The following is a 17,338-nucleotide window of genomic DNA, read 5'->3' on the forward strand; positions in this document are numbered from 1 at the left end:
TGCAGTTGGTCCCTGCGTACATCCTGATGCTAAACCAGCAGCGAGATTTCTGGTGAGAGCGGTATATCCAAGATGGGGAATTTGTGAGGTCCTAAAATCTGACAATGGAACCCACTTCTTTAATACCTCGTTCTCAAAAATCACTACGCGGCTCTAAGAACAAGTTACTCTCTTCCCTGGTAACGTTCTTTCGATGGGATGGTACGATGATGTATTCCATATCTATGACAGTAATCACCACAGCTGTGCTGCTTTGGAAAATCTTTAGGCGTCTGCGTCCTGAGTCGATGACGTCGATACGCTGTCCTCGAGGGCATCTGTAAAGCCGACATCACCGGATGTTATAAGTAGGACGCACGACGCCCGTAGTCTCAGTTATAGTTTTTTCCCCAGAACGTGTGGCACCAATCTTCTGCCAGTAGGACCACAGAAAGCCTTGCGGAAACGTAAGCTGCAATCGCATAAGAAATTCTGTAGCGGAGTAGGCAGGGAGGGAGCGATATGGAATATGTCATCAGACCATCCCATCGAAATAACGTTACAAGGTACGAGAGTAACCTGTTCTTTGAGGGGATTGGGTCCTCCGACGTATTCCATATCTATGACAGACTCCCAAAGCAGTATCAACGTAAGGAGGTGGGAAAAGAATTTAGAATATACAAATTTAGAATGCCCAATCAAATTGCAGAGTAAAGGACCGCCTTGCCAAAGGCCAGATCATGCCCATGGATAGAATCTAGGGAGTAGTGATGTACAAAAGTATGGACTGAAGCCCAAGTGGCTGCATCACAGATGTTACGAATAGGAACACCCCTCTGCAGGGCAGTAGAGGCAGCCATACGCCTAGTCGAATGGGCCCATAAGCCTACAGGAGGGTTCTTACCCGCCAGGCGGTAACATTCAGAAATTGCCAAGATAATCCATCTAGAGAAAGTCTGCTTAGTCACAGCTTGTCCCAAACGCCTTCCAGCGTAACGAATATAGAGCTGATCGTCCACTCTGACCCCGGAAATGCGTGAAATGTAGAAACTTAAAGCTCTCCTATGATCTAAACTATGGAGCCTCTCCTCGTCCTTACCAGGATGCAGAGGAGGATAAAATGCCGGAAGACCAACCTTCTGGCTCAAATGAAATTCCGACACCACCTTCGGAAGAAAGGAAGGACGAACTCGAAGGACAACCCTGCCTTATGAAAGACAGTGAAGGGTGGCTTAACTGAAAGTGCCTGTAACTCACTCATTCTGCGAGCGGAAGTGACCGCAACTAAAAATACAGTTTTAAGGGTTAACAGTCTCAAAGGACAAGAATGTAAAGGCTCAAATGGAACACGCATTAGAAACTTGAGAACAAGGTTCCAGTCCCAACCGGGCACCTGGAAAGGTGACGGAGGGAACACATTAGTGAGCCCTTTCAGAAACTGAGAAATTAAAGGAATTCAAAATAAGAACACTCCTCAGGCGAGCGCTTAAATATGGACAGCGCTGCCAGGCAACCTTTACTGGTACCCACTTGTAAGCAACTGTGGGCTAAAGAAAGCAAAAAAGACAGAACTACAGGAATGTACATGAAAAAGGATCCACATTCTGAACCCTGCACCAGTCGCAGAACTTTCTCCAATGGCAACGGTACAGGGACTTTGTTGCCGGCCGTCTGGCCGAAAGCAACACCTCCATCATATCTTCAGGGAGGTCCCAATCCTTATACCTCAACCTTTCAGAAGCCAAACGTGAAGGTTGAGGGATCTGACCTCTGGATGGAGAACCTGACACCCCCCTCCCGTGAGAGCAGATCGTCTCGGTAGGGAAGACGACGTGGAGGGCAGATAGACAAGTCGAGAAGGTCCGGTTACCACGTCCTCCTGGCCCATGCCGGAGCAATGAGGATCATCCGGGAACCGAACCTCCGTAACCTCCACAGCACTTGCGGGATGACGGGGACTGGGGGAAACGCGTACAGCAGTGAGAAGGACCACTCCACCACAAACGCGTCTCCTAAGGCTCCTCTTGGAGGAAATTCCTGCAAGCAGAACCTTTCGCACTTTCGGTTGACACTGGAGGCGAAGAGATCCACTTGAGGGGTCCCCCAAAGGGAGAAGATCTCCAGGAGAATCTCCTGAACCAACTCCCACTCGTGAGAGATCATGCTCTGCCTGCTCAGAGCGTCCGCCGTCTCGTTTTCGACTCTGGCCAGATGAACTGCTGAGATTGAAATTCCCTGCTGGATGGCCCAGAACCAGAGCTGCATCGCCTCCCTGCACAGAGGAAGTGACCCTGCCCCCCCTTTTTGTTTAGGTAGTGCATGGCCACTGTGTTGTCCGTCAGAATCAGGACATTCTTTCCTCACACAGTCGGCAGAAAAGCCTTCAGGGCAAGCCTGACGGCCCTCAGCTCCAACAGATTGATATGGAGTCTGGACTCCGACGGAGACCAACAACCGCTGACTGTCAGCTCATTGGCATGAGCTCCCCATCCCATGAGGGATGCGTCTGTCACGATCGTCACCTCTGGCCAAGGTAGACAAAACGGAGCCCCCTTCATCAGATTGCCTTCGACAGCCCACCGCAGAAGGTCCTGGGTGACCGAGGGCAGCACCTGAACGAGGTCCCACATCCTGCCGGAGGACTGTGACCACTGGCGCTTGAGAGCCCATTGCAAACAATCTCAAGAACTCGAAAGCAGGGAGACTCTGGGCATGTTGAAAACTTGTACACCATCTGCTGAATTTGATGGGCCCTCACCTGGGGAGGAAAACACTGCCCCAGGGATGTGTCGAGCACTGCTCCGATGTACTGGAGCCTCTGAGTTGGCGTCAAGTGGGACGTCTTTGAGTTGAGGAAGAAGCCCAGCTTGTGAAGGGAGTGGCAAGTGATGGACAGATGATCCAGGACTTGCTCGGGAGAGCGCGCCCTGAACAGCCAATCGTCCAGGTAGGGGTAGACGTGAATCCCCCTTTCCTGAGATACGCCGCCACCACCACCATGAGCTTGGTGAAGACCATCAGGGCGGAGATCAATCCGAACGGCAGGACCCAAAACTGAAAGTGTGAGTCACCAAACGCGAACCTCGGGTACTTCTTGTGCTTGGGATGGATTGGCACATGAAAATAAGCGTCCTTGAGATCTAGAGGCACCAACCAGTCCTGTAGTTGAAGGGCCTGGAGGACTTGAGAAAGAGTAACCATCTTGAACTTGTCCTTCCGAAGGAGCTTGTTCAAACCGCGCAAGTCCATGATGGGTCTCAATCCCCCGTCTTTCTTCGAAATCAAAAAATAAGGGGAATACCATCTCTTGTTCCTCTCTGCTACAGGCACCAGTTCTATGGTGCCTTTCTCCAGCAGGGTTTGAATTTCCTGTGCAAGGAGCGGATCCAGACTCTTCAAAGAGAGGTTCCCTGGTGGACTGTCGTGAGGCCTCTGCCGGAAAGGAAGACAGTAGCTGTGGGCTATGATCTCCAGAACCCACACATCTAAAGTAATGGCACGCCATTCTACAAGATGCTGCACCAGCCTTCCCCCAACCGGAGACGCATGGGCCTCATGACTGAGCTGAAGCGGCTGCGGCAGTGCCTGAGGGCAAAGATTCAACTGCTTGCGCGGCCTTGGCACCTCGAGTACCTTGTTTTCCACCTCTGGCACTCCTACGGTTGCCCCTTTGACTAGCAGCTCCGCTCGATTTAGTAACGGACGAGTAATATCGAAAGGAACCTCCCCTCCATTGCTGTGCCCTAGGACGAAAAAAAGGCGGAGGTTGGCGGACTGCAGCACCCAACAACTTCGCTGCAGTTTTGGAGGTCTGCAACCTCTCAAGACTCATCAGCCTTGCTGCCAAAAAGATGTTCACCATCAAAGGGCATGTTGAGGAGGCGGTCCTGCACATCAGGAGCAAAACTCGACTTCCGCAACCACGCAAACCTGCGTATTACGGTGTTCACCGCCAAGGAAAGGCTGACACAATCAACCATGTCCAGACCCGACTGAACAGATTCACACATGGCATCCTTGCCATCCTGCACGATAGCAAGGAAATCATCCCATTCCTCCCCTTCGGGAATATGATCAGCCGCTAGGGGAAATACAGTTCCACAGAGTGTGCGTGAAACAAGACAAGGCACAAACGGAGTTGGCAGCCTGAAGCGCCATACCCCCAGAAGAAAATACCTTCTTCGCCCAGCCATCAAAACGTTTGTCGTCCCTATCAGGAGGGATGGTAGGGTACGATGCCTGCTTTGCGGGAGCCGTAGCCGCCTGCATCACCAAAGTTTCCAGAGTGGGGTGCGTGGTCAAGTAGCAGGGGTCGCCACTGGCTGGGCGATATTTCTTCGGCAAGGACTTGCTCACTGCCGGGAGACTCTCTGGAGAAGTCCAAGCCGCAGCCACCCTTCTCTGCAAGGCCATATGGAATGGCAGCACCGGGTCAGTTGGTGGACCCTGGTCCAGGATATCAGTCAGGTCATCCTGCTGAAAATCCCCAGGAGGGGCAGACCACCCCAAGTAATCCGTGACCCTCGACATCAGGCGCCGATAAGAGGAGTCGGCATGCGTGCCAGGCTCAGGCCTACCAAATTCCACCTGCGGATAGGTGTCGAGCTGTTAGGCGGAAACCTGTGCAGTTCCCTCTGGGACCACTGCGAAAGATTTAGGACTACAGGTGTTTGGCACTAAACCCACCTAGTAGCAGTCTGTACCTTACAGATTCACTTGGTAGCTATGGCTGAGCAGTCAGACTTCCCTCAAGAAGAGTTAGGCAGTATGTGGAGTATACAAAATAGGGCAATCTACACAGTAAGACAAGCAAACGCGCAACAAGGCTTCGGTGTAAAGATATATAGTTATTTATTTATAAGAACACATCTATAGAAAACACTCTGGCACTAATACGGCAAACTATTTCAATCACAATTACTATACGAAGGAAATATCAATCCCCCTAACAATAGTTCGACAAGTCTAGGTTCAACGGCATCACTTATTTGCACAGGCTCAGGCCTACCAAATTCCACCTACGGATAGGTGTCGAGCCCACTGGCGTCATGCAATGACTGGCGCAGCTCCTCAAGCTGGCTATGACCAGAAACAATGTCATCAGGGACCTCTGCAGGAACCACCCCTATCTCAGACCCCTCATCCACCTCAGAAAATAATCCAGAGGCTGGAAAGAGGGAACCGAAAAAGGAACAAAGACATGTTTAGCCTTAGCCAGAGCTTTTCTAGGGGGTTCTCCCGTACCACGAGGCATCCCCGACAAAACCGCATCGAAAGGCGTTGAGGGCACCGATGGAATCGGCGTCGACGTTGAGTGCGGCGCCGACAGCTTCGACAGAGTCGACACAGGTCTCGAGGGCGGAGCCCCGAGTGTGTCGACAGCCTGGGCACCGATGGTGTCGACGACTTCCTCGGAGGCGGGGCCTCAAGAGAGTCCGTCAACGACATCGGCGCCGCCGGCGTCGATGTCTTCCTCGAAGACTTCACAGGTTCACACAGTCTTGATGGCGTCGAGGACCGGGACCTGGAGCGGGCATGTCTAGAGCGACCATCCTTGTCCGACCGGGACCTCGAAGGCACCCGGTGGTCGCAACGACTGCTCGAGCCCGAAGGCGGATGAGTGGTGTCTCTAGCACGGCCACGGCCGGCGTCCTCAGACGGCGCGGACGGACCGGAGCCCTGCGATTGAAAAATTGCCAACATCTCCTTTTGGAAGGAATCCCATTCCTCAGGAGCGGAATGCTTGTTGGGACAAGCAACCCGCCGACGGGTGGAGTCCTTTGAAGAGGAAGGTGAAGGCGACCGGTGACGGCACTTCCTGGAGTGCCTAGAAAAGGCAGAGGAATGGCGGGACCGATTCCCAGACCGAGAACCCCCGGACTCCTGACGACGATGCGGAGAGTCGCCCCTCGAATCGTCCGTCGAAAGACCAGTGGAACGCCACTTCTGGGGCTTGGCCACCTTACCCACCGACAGCTTCTTCTTATGCTCCCGCAAGGCCTTCGTTGTGAGCGATTAGCAGTCGACACAGTCGTCCATATCATGGTCCTCCCCGAGGCACCAGAGGCAAGCGTCGTGCGTATCAGTCAGCGACATCTTGGACCCACACACCCAACACTTTTTAAAGCCGGACCGCGGGGTGGAAGAAGCCAAAGGCATCATATTCGATAGCAATGGAGAAACTGGTTCGAAGAACCGAAAGAACAGGATTCAGTAGAATCGAGGCGCGCCGAGATCTCCGAAGCGAACACGTTCACGGAAGAAAAACGGAACTGAGGCTACGGGCGTCGTGCGTCCTACTTATAACATCCAGAGACGTTGGCTCAACAGAGGCCTTCGAGGACAGCGTATCGACATCATCGACGCAGACGCCGAAAGATTTTCCGAAGCAGCACAGCTGTGGTGATTACTGTCACAGATATGGAATACGTCAGAGGACCCAATCCCCTCGAAATAAAGCATAGGTTGTGCTTGGTGTACCAGCCCCAGGCCAACAGAATTGTGGCGAGGCTCAATGGGGGCCTTGAGGCCTGTTTAGCTAAAATAAGTGCAGAGTTAAATAAATCGCGGTACATATGCCTCCCACTAGCACTGTTTTATTTACACAATCAGCCTGGAAGGGACCACCACTTGAGCCCTCACAAAATCGTGCCTCGGCGTAGGCTGCATAAACCTCTCTTGCCTACACATATGACAGACACGCAGCTGTCCTAGGAGAGGAGTTTAGGGAGTTCACAAAATGTGTTAAGACATGTCTTAACAGGCTGTCTCTTCTCACCAACAGACAACAGGAGAAAAGGGAGATATAACCGACTATCAGCACAAGACACAACTTTTCCCTGGGCACCACATCTACATCCACAGCTTTGTGCGTCGTTTGAATGAGCAGGGATTCCATGGGCTGCATAGAGTAATCTATGTGACTGACTGCCATCAAGGTGGAGGGCAACAAGAGTTGGATCCACCCAACTGACACTCGAAGGGATACCGGCAGCCCTCCAGCGGCACAGGAGCAAGCATAGAAGTTTTGTTTGCCCTAAGGATTCACTGTTCTTTTAAGTACAAAGGGGGGGTGCATAGAGATCAGGGATTTAAATCATTTTTGCATAGGAAAAGTAATGTCAAAGATTGTAAATTGTGTAAAAGTGAAAGTTTGTGGTTTTCTTTGTCCTTGCGTCATAATGCCTGAAGATGACAAGTCGTATAGAAAGTGGGAAGGTGTCTAGTTTTATGAAGTCAGAGGATAAACTGTTGAGTGAAAAGAAATGTCAACAATATTTTTGATAATGACAATGATTAATTAGATCCTACAATGAACGCACATGGTTTTGCAGCAGATAAGATATGGTAAAGCCATATGAGAAAGGTGGGGAGAGATCCTGTAGGATATTGCTACATCTGCTCTCTCATCCCCCATGCTTCTGGCATTCCTACAGTATTTATCCAGAGTGGTATAGAGGTAGGAGATGTGCTATGCCTAGTGCACCTAAAGGGCAGTGAATTACAGCATCAATCATACCAAGTGATGATTGTTCAATTACGAGCGGATAGAACACACAACTATTAGGTGTGTTCAAAGAGTCCACGTGACCTTGGAAAGAGCTATTCTTTCAAGAAATTGGTGGTAGCAAGGGGTGAAGAGTTGCAGAGCTGAAGGAATGAGGGGATTCTCGGAAGAAGGGGTGGCACCAATAAATCAGGATTGTGAGACAGTATAGAGAAATCCTTTGCAGTATCTGACGTGGCTCAAAGAGCCATAAACACCTGTCAAGATACTGACACCCTTGTGCTCTTGAAGAGGACTATTATGATAAAATTGACCAATGAAAACATAGGAATTGGAAAAAGATGGGATTTATTCGAAGAGGTTTTTTGTCCAATCAGGTTTGGGAGTAGATTGTAATTAAATATTGGGGAGTGTTTTAACTGTTGCAAAATTGTATAAAATATGTCAACTAATGTGGTTTGTTGAGACTCGGGCTAGTTTGTTCCTGCAAAACCATCTTATTGCTATCCAGAGAAATGTACAATAAACCTGCTTTATGTACAACCATGTACTCACTTAAGTGGTTGGTCTGTTTGGGTTAAGGTGATTAAATGCCCATCCACACACAACCCCTACTCTGGCATTGTGCCATACGCCTTCTGTATCTTTGGCTAGGAAATAAATGGTCTGTATCTTTGGCTGTTCTAGAGTGTGAAATGTTTTCTGATCATCCGTTAAAAATAGCGTTCAATACCATTTCTGCTTCAGATCATCACATTCTTGAATTGTACTTATCACAAACTCATCATTTGGCATAGCAGTCTGGTAAGGACAAATGATTTTCTGCCAAGGCGATATAATCTTGTTTGTGGAGTATGACATTATTGCCCCCCCCTTGTCTGCCTCCTTGATGATATCTCTGCAGAGCCATATGTTCATGAATTAGATTAGATTTCGCATTAGTTCACTTTCTACGTTTGCTATCCATTAGGTTATGTATGTCTTTTGTAACTGCTTGGTGAAATGTGCCAATCAAATTAGTCTGCTGGAGTTGTGGGTTGAATTTAGAAGTGGGTTTCAAGTTGATATCAACCATGGTAGTGCTTTCTTTCCCTAGTTCTTGCATAATATGATTAACTGTCAATTGGTTCTCATCTTCTGAAGACATTACAGATGTGTATTCTGGGTGTCCTTAATCGAGAGCATGCTAATTTCAGGATGACATCTTGTGTTAATCTGTCTCAAAATGGAAAAGTGAAAGTATTTTTAAAGTTTTCGTTTCCTGATGAATTTGTGCCTATTTGTATATTAAAATGATTGCAGTCTATAGTTGGTGCAAATGAAAGGCCCCTATCAATCTAGCACTCCATTAGACAGATTAAGAACTAAATGAATCTCCCGTCTGTTGTACATTCTCTCTTTCCTGTATTCCGATCTGATTCTCACCCCTGTTCTGCACTCTTCTGTTCTTGTTAAATCTTGCCCTTCCACTCTTTCCTTGGGAGTGGGTCTTTGTATTACTATATCTGTGTGAACATGTTCTTGGAACCGGACTTGTTTGGTAAAAGGGCAATTGCCTTTGTGATACCATCTGATTTGGTCTAAAAAAACATTCTTAATGGGTTCCGTGGTATTGGTTGTTGGTGTCAAATTAGATGTTTGTCTATCATTGTCACTATCAGCATAGAAGCTTACTGGTGATGTCCCTGGCATGCTCTCGCTGGATGATGTACCTGTCTTTTCATCATACTTGGGCTCAAAAGTGTATACTCTTTCTAATCGATAGTCCTCATCGCTTATCGTCTTGCAAGACCTTTTTTGATTCCCTAAATTTCACGTCATCCTGATGCTTCTTCACAATTCCATCTAGTGTTTTGAAGTTCTTCTCTTTAGTGGTATAATTTTCTGAATTTCCTTCTCAACACTAATTTTCTTTTCAACTTTCTTGTGCTTTCTATCTGCAAGTTCCACTAACAATTAAATCATTTTCTTTGAACTCCGATTTAGGTTTTGTTCCCATTATTTGCCCAAATCTGAATCATCTTATTAAAATTGGGAAAGGTCAGGATTCTGAGTCCTCGCAGCATCTGAACTTTTTCCAAATAGTTTTGCATTGTTGCGCTTACATAATATTTGTTAACTTCCTTAATGGAAAATCGTTCAATTCTGATGAATTTATCTTTTAGTGTCTTTCAAATGGAATTAGTGTTAGATCAATTACTTGTACTGCCCCTTGGTGCGTATAGCGCTTGGCATCTTGTTCCCTATTCTGTCTATATGTAGTAAGGTTTAAGTGTTAGGGTTGTCTGCTATGTGACACTATCAAAGGGATCAAGAATTGTGCAGTGTTAGGACACACAGCACCAACCTAGTCCAAGTGGAACATTGATAATTAAAAGATACAGGACATTCTTATTATATTAACTTCACTGAAAGACTGACTGGTAGTACACATTCTGAGGAAGTTAACACAAACAGCCTAAACTAATACTAAGGAAAACCTCTGCTCTTGGTGTGCACAATTGGAATCTTTGAAGAACATCACAAATTAAACAATTTCTTACAAATCGATTTGATAACTATAACCTAAAGTATTTATTTGGGCCATTTTTCCAAAAGTAGGCATGCGTCCATAAATGTCAAAAAGGAACCATAACATATTGCAGCTAATAGCCACTTATACTGTTTTGTGCCAACATCTACCTACTAGTGTGCATGCAATTGTTTTGCCTTGTGTAGGCTTCCTCATCTAGGCTAAAACATTGTTTTTATTTCAAAACTCACTGAACCAGGCGTACATTGATTCTACACTCTTGTACATTAGTCGCACATAATCCACCTATGTAAGAGCACAAGACAACAGGACATGACACAAAAGAGAAGGACAAATGAGAACTCGTTACATGCATTTCTCATGGCAAACCTAAAATTTAGACTAAGTACCACCCTACTCTGTTTTTGCAAAGCAAATGAGCACGATAAGTGTTCACCACCCATATATCCATGTGAGTAGCTAATGTTTGATATTTGCCTGTTTATTGCTATTAAAATAAATTCATTGACCAAACCCCCTCTTATCAGGGTTCATTGGTTTTATCCAATGTATAACCTATTTCTAATGTGTTCTCTTAAGATCTGGAGTTGTCCAAGAATTCTGTGATGTGAGGATTAGCTTTAACCACAAACATCACTAACTGGATTCGCGGTTGCCCGTTAGTGTCAATGCTCCTGGGTAGTAAACCAAAATCATATTTTATTCTTGAATTAATAATTTAATTTACCACCCAGACTTCCTCGGTTATTGGGTGAATGCAATATGTTCCTGTTGATTCCATCACCAAGCTCATGTTTAATAGGCTTTTTAGTTGCCATATAACTCTTTCACTTTTCCTGTAAAAAAGGGTGTGGGGCTATTGTTGGCGGTTTAGCTGGTTATCTTCAATGTTATGCTCTTCAGATACTAAACTATTATTCTCGGAAATATTCCCAGGTTTCCATTACCTTCTGATATTGTTCAGATTTTACGATGCTGTGTAAAAGTTATAATGCCTTCATGACCACTTGTACTCTGATCCACTCAGTAGATGGTGGCCCATACAGAGCATGTGAATCCAAGCAGATTCACAAGCCAGGGAAATATATTATATATTCCCTTTTTTCTGAGGCTTGGGAATACAGTGCAAAATGGGCCCTTCCTAGCCCTGGGTGAGGTACTGGTAGAGGTTTTAAAACTTTTTTTAAACAATTTTTATTTATTTAACCAACCACACACAACAATGTACACTTTTAAATCACATGCGAATACAAGTAAATACTTAACTTCCCTCCCCAACTCCCAACTCCCGTTCCCCCCCTTGGGCCTACCCTACACTTCCAATCATGGTCACTCTTTCATCAGCACCACTTCAACAGTGGCAACGGGTTCGCTTACAGGGATCTCCCCCACATCCTGAGTATCATGTACAGAGGTGGCCAAATCAGCTATAAGTTGTTTCCACAAATCCACTCCTCTCACTCCTGGTTGCTCTTGCCTATTGGACGCTTCTATCCATGCCGTTGTTTCCACATTGACCCATTTTAACATATCACCCACGTCTCGAAATTGGGAAATAATACCCCATTGTTCATATGAATTCTGGAGCTTCCATAAAACCACCCTGTTTCTTGACTTAGGCCAAATGAAGCTCCGGCATACACTGTGTAATTTTCCCCAAATATGTTTTGGGATTGCAAAGGGGACATTGGCAAAATAATGCATAAGTCTCAGCAGCACCACCATCTCCAATGGCACCACCCTCCCCATCTTGGTTAATGACAACCTCCCCCAGAATGTTATTCTCTTCTCTATCCTCTCCACCGCTTTCTCCGTGTTGTGCTTATGTTCCTCTTTGGGATCATGATATACAGCTACTCCTAGGTACCTGAACATAGCCAGCACCCACTGGATAGGCAGCACCGGCAGACTATGTATGGGCTTCCCTTTGTAACACCCCAGAGGGTACAAACTAGATTTCTGGGGATTCAGTGATATACCATACACTAAGGCGTATTGTGCCAGCACCCCTAGGACATACTGAACATTTTCTTCTGGCTAACTCAAATACTGCAACATGTCATCTGCATACAGCGAAACCAAATGCCTCCTGTCCTGTTTGCTTACTCCCACCTCCCCAAATTCCGCCCTCAAGTAAACCGCCAGTGGCTCCAGCGCAAGCATGAAGAGCATCGGGGACCATGGACACCCCTGTCTCGTTCCCTTACAATTGCCACTGCTACGAGATCACAGAGCCCGTCTGGACTCTGGCCATCGGGGCATTATACAGTAATTTCTCCCATCTTATATAGGTGGGTCCCATGCCGAAGGCCTTCAGAACCACCAGCTACCAGGGCCACTTAACTGAATCAAATGCTTTCACAGCATCAAGCGAAACCAACGCCACCTCATCTGTCTTCCCATTAGTGTAATCTATTATGTGATGCAGCTTCCTCAGGTTGTCAGTGATGTTCCTATGCGGAACAAACCCAGTCTGGTCCGGGTGGATGATCTTGCATATCATCGATTTCAGTCTCATTGCCATAAGCGTCGTGATGATCTTCCCGTCCTTGCCTTGTTATAATGCTTCATTTAACATTGTCAACAATGGGGGAGGATATCTGCTTTATACTCTTTGTAAAACTCACTGGGGAGCCCATCCACCCCGGGGCCTTGTTAGTGAGCATGTCTTTAATCACATTTTCTAGTTCGTCAGTCGTTATGGGGACTTCTAATCTGTCCCTGTCCTCTTCAGTGAGTCAGGGGAAACTTATCCCCGATAGTGCCCCTTGTATATCCACTACTTCCTCCTGCGTGGGTACACTGTACAGGTCCCTGTAAAAGTCATAGAAGCACTTGTTTACTTCTTCTTGGGTTTCTCGCAAGCGACCATCTACCCCTTGTATCGCCCGTATTGGTTGCGCTGTAACCTCACTCTTATATAACCCACGCCAGTAGGCGGCCAGGCTTATCCCCTTTTATGTGTTGCCGCTCAATATATCTTTTGTAGCTCAGGTTACCTAGCCTCTCCCATTGCACTATGCATTCCTGCTGGAGGCGTAGCGCTTCTCCTGCTTCCTCTAGTGTCCCAATACCCGTCCTCATCATGTCTTCCAATTTCTGCTCTGTCTTTTGTAGTTCCCGCACTATTTCCTCTGGTAACCCTTGTAGTCCCTTTGGACTTGGCTGTTGTCGCTCCCCCCACTACTACTTTGAATGCTTCCCACACCACACCAGCCAAACTTACACTACTGGTGTTTTGTGTAAATATTCCTGCACCACCGCTGGCATGTGGTCCCGGAACCCTGCATCTTTTAAGGCTTCAACTCTAAGTCGCCAGGTAGGGATCCTGCCAATTTCAGGTCCCGCAACAACGCCTTCAGTGCTTTAGCCGATGGGGGATGGGTTAGAAACCTTGTCATACAACCCTTTCTTTTGTCGGGTCCATATAAAGCCCTCCCCCTCCCCCATATGAACCCACATTCCCTATGCGGACTGATTTTAGGCAATAGTGCTTTAAAATAAGCCGTGGTGTTCTGATTCGGGGCATATGTATTTATGACACATATCTCTTTGTTCTCTACCATGCCTCTGACAATAGCCATCCTGCCATCTTTATCCACTACAGTAGAGGACCTGAAACGGGACCCTCGGTGCCACCCAGATCACGACCCCTCTCGCATACGTTGAGTAGGCCATGCCAACCGTAATACCACTCCATTTCCTTGTCAGTATCTAATTTATCCCTGGTGAGGTGAGTCTCTTGTAAGAGCACTATATCCACTTTCTGCCGCTTGAGATATGTCATAATTCCATTTCTCTTTATATAGCTGTTTAACCCTCTAACATTCCATGTGACAATTCTCAGAACACCCATTGTCGTAGACCGCTTCAAACTCTTCCTTACTCCTCCCTCCTCTATTTCGCATCCTTCTGTGTGTATATATATATATATAGGCCACCCTCCTGCTGATTACCCCAACTCCTCCCCGCCCGTTTCCCCAAACAACCACAACTGTTGCCCAGCTAGATCCCTGGATCTCAGGCTTCCCTGCATCTCACCTCTTTCCCGGTCAGCCGGTACTCGAAGTGCTGCAGGAGGATACTGCACTACCGGTATCCTGACTAATATAACTATCGCAGGTGATAGCGTGTCTCATAATGCTGCGTTGAACGGGGCAGCACCCTCGTCTCCTGCACTTAGCAATCGATATTCTGCACAATAGTCCAATGTCTACAATCGCTGCCTCTGCATTTTGCATGTATTGTGATTCACTCTGGATTGCATTCCTCCCCAATGTCAATGTCAGTGTTACTACCGCTATCTAACATCAATTGTATTAGTCAATAATACTTTACAGGAGGAATGCAGGTTCACTTATCCTGTCCGCCCTGCGACTGGCCTTCTGCTACGGCCGGGTAGCCCAGCGTGTCCAGCCAGTTTGTCACATCCACGGGTGTCTCGAAGAAAAACACTTTGTTCTTGTGTATAATCTTCAATTTTGCTGGGTACAGCAGCATGTATTTGAAGCCCGATTTGCGCAGCCGTCTCTTGACCGCCACCTAGTGCAGCCGCTGTTTCTGTACCAGAAAGGTGCTGTCCGGGTATGCTGTGACAGTCGCTGACGCCCTGCTTATCGTCCCACCTTTGCGGAAGTGTTCCAAAATATTTCCCCAGTCTATAATTTAATATCTTGCCAATCGACTGGGTATGGGCTCCCGATGGAGGCCTCCTAGCTAGGGCTCTATGCGCTCTCTCCACTCTGTACCCCTGAGTGAGCCCTCCTGCGCCTATCTCTTCCAGCAGCATATTTTCTATGTAATTTGTCGGGTCTGTGCCTTCTTCTACCTCTGGAAGTCCCACCACCCGTATGTTGTTCCGTCGTGCTCGCCCTTCTACCTCCTCTGCCCGGCTTTCCAGATTGCGCACATGTTGCAATATAGTGACCTCCTTGGTGTTGGCCATGCTGGTGTCTGTGTTGGCTTTCACTTCGCTTTCGAGTCCGCTTGTGCGCTCCGCCATTGCTCTCAAGTCTTGCCTCAGGAGGTTAACATCCACACTGACAGCGTCAATCTTGAATTCCAGCGAGGACTTTAATTCTGGCATGGCTGCATCAATCTTGCACTCCCACAAGGATTTCGGTTCCGCAATGGCTTCCAGGATCGGTTGATCGCTGCGCACTGGATTCCCTGTTCCTCGCGTGTCTCCCCCTGTATGTGTGGCAGCTTTGGGCGTTTGGGCTGGTTTAGTGAAAGTATCCATCGTAGGTTATTTCACTTTGGCCTTGCCGGTTTTGGACGCCATCACCTCTTCCGTATGTAGCTCTGCTGTGGTCTGCCACACCAGTGGCTTGGCTCTTAGGTTCCGGTCACTTCTGTGTGACCCCTCGGCCAGCTGTCGTTATGGCTTCCTGTTGGGCCATCCGGTTTGCTTATCTGTTCGGCTATGTGGATATGCCTCTTGTGCACACACAATGGTGGGTGTCGCCAGGCTTAAACCGGGGGATTTACAGTTCTAGCTGTTATAGCTGTAGTTGTGTTTATCAATGTTGCCACCTGTTGTGGCTTTCCCCGCTGCCTCACCCTATGCTGTGGTGTCTTATTGAGTTTCATACCTCCTTTATAGTCACTGTGTACAGCCGCGTTCCTCTGCGTCATCCCACTACTTTGCTTCTACTGGTGTCAGGCACTGGTGCATTGCCGTTTTGCTCTCATGTGGAGTTCTTCACTGTTGTCCACTTTAATTTCAGCCCACCTATCCCTCTTGCTCCAGCCCCTACAGTCGCCTGTGTCTTCTCTCCCAGTCTGTGTCTTCTCTCCCCGTGACCAGTTGGATCTTCCACTTCGAGCTCCTCCACACCTAGCCAACCATTTTGTATTGGTGCCTGAGCCACCTATGAACAATCTTCTTACACCAACTATTTGTGGCTCTTCATCCCGATCAGCGCCTCCTTTTTGATCTCTGTATGTGACGGTAGTGTATTCTCCCCCTGGCAGTACAGCTACCGGGTGCTAGTGTTCAAGCATACTCTTTATAGTTCAGGGGGTCATCTAGGGTAGCAAAACAGAAAGGTGATGGCTGGAAGGTTTTGAATTAATCATAACCAATGGCAAAGCACTGGGCAACCCTCCAGACCATCATTTTTCAGCCTGCCAAGGCATTACAGAAGGGGAAAAACCATATGCAAATCAGGCTTGGTCCTACCCCAAAAGGGGCAGTCCAGCCCGAACTGCTAGGTCACATCCCTTCTGCACGAGACCACAAGCATCCCCATAGGTTAGCCATAACATTGCCAGTATTTATGTAATTTCTTCCTTAGGGCACCACAGTCTTTCAGGGCTCTCCGTGTGCAGCCTTTGCAATCACACTATTCCTCCTTGTATCCACAAAGCTGCTCGTGGGGCAGCCTTAACAGTGTTGTTACTTATGTTTTGGGGCATACGCCAGGAGATCCGAAACTTGGGTCAGTCAGCTACTGTTCACATAATAAGAGACTAGCTGTGGAACCTTGTTTCTCCAGAGTCGTTTTCAGCCCAAGTTAATATATTACTAGTGCACTCCGCCTTCCGTTGTACTTCCCTTCGGCGGCCGTACTCTCCGGATTGGACTGGGCCCTGGCTTGTCAGTTTTTTTCATTATGGAGACACTAGTTATTGCTATGCACTTTTGGTAGCAGTGTTTCCAGCTGCTACAACGTATCCTCAGCAACTCTGGAACGACCATTGATTATTATATGGTGTCCTTTTGTCTGTGTCTGGAGCGGCTCAGCTCAGCTCTGATCATCTCATCGGCCTGGAGGATGATTTATGGCCCCTTAGAACACATTAGCCACAAATCTGATCTCAGTCGCTCTGTGATCTTCGCGGCATCCCAAGCCCCGTTTTCACCAAAGTGGTGGTTTCTGTCCCAGACGGCACGGCTCAGTAGTACAAACTGTAGTACCACCTTGTTCGTTCCACCGCCCCAGGGTATGCTGTGACACTATATTTTGTATGTGTCTGTACTTTTCTTGTGACGCCTCCCCTGTCCAGGTGCTCGTCTCAGGTGTCCAGGGGTTCTCGATCCATCAAACCGTGTCCCGGAAGCGCAGTCCGCTTTCACACCTTGTGTGCTTCGTTGTTGAGGTACATATCACTTTGCCTCATTCTCCCTGATAATGGCACATAAAGGCGTTGGGTGCATGAAAGTTCATATGGCCGCCGTCACTTGTGATGATACATCGGTTGTAGCCTTCTGTTGTGTTTCTTCGCACCAGTTGCGTTCGGTCCTGCTTCGTTGTTCATGGCAGGTCATAGCATTGCCCTTTGTTCCCCTGCAGGTGCCATTTTGGGAATTCCTC

Source organism: Ambystoma mexicanum, chromosome 6q, assembly GCF_040938575.1.
Source record: "Ambystoma mexicanum isolate Mex_15411 chromosome 6q, UKY_AmexF1_1, whole genome shotgun sequence".
NCBI lineage: Eukaryota > Metazoa > Chordata > Amphibia > Caudata > Ambystomatidae > Ambystoma > Ambystoma mexicanum.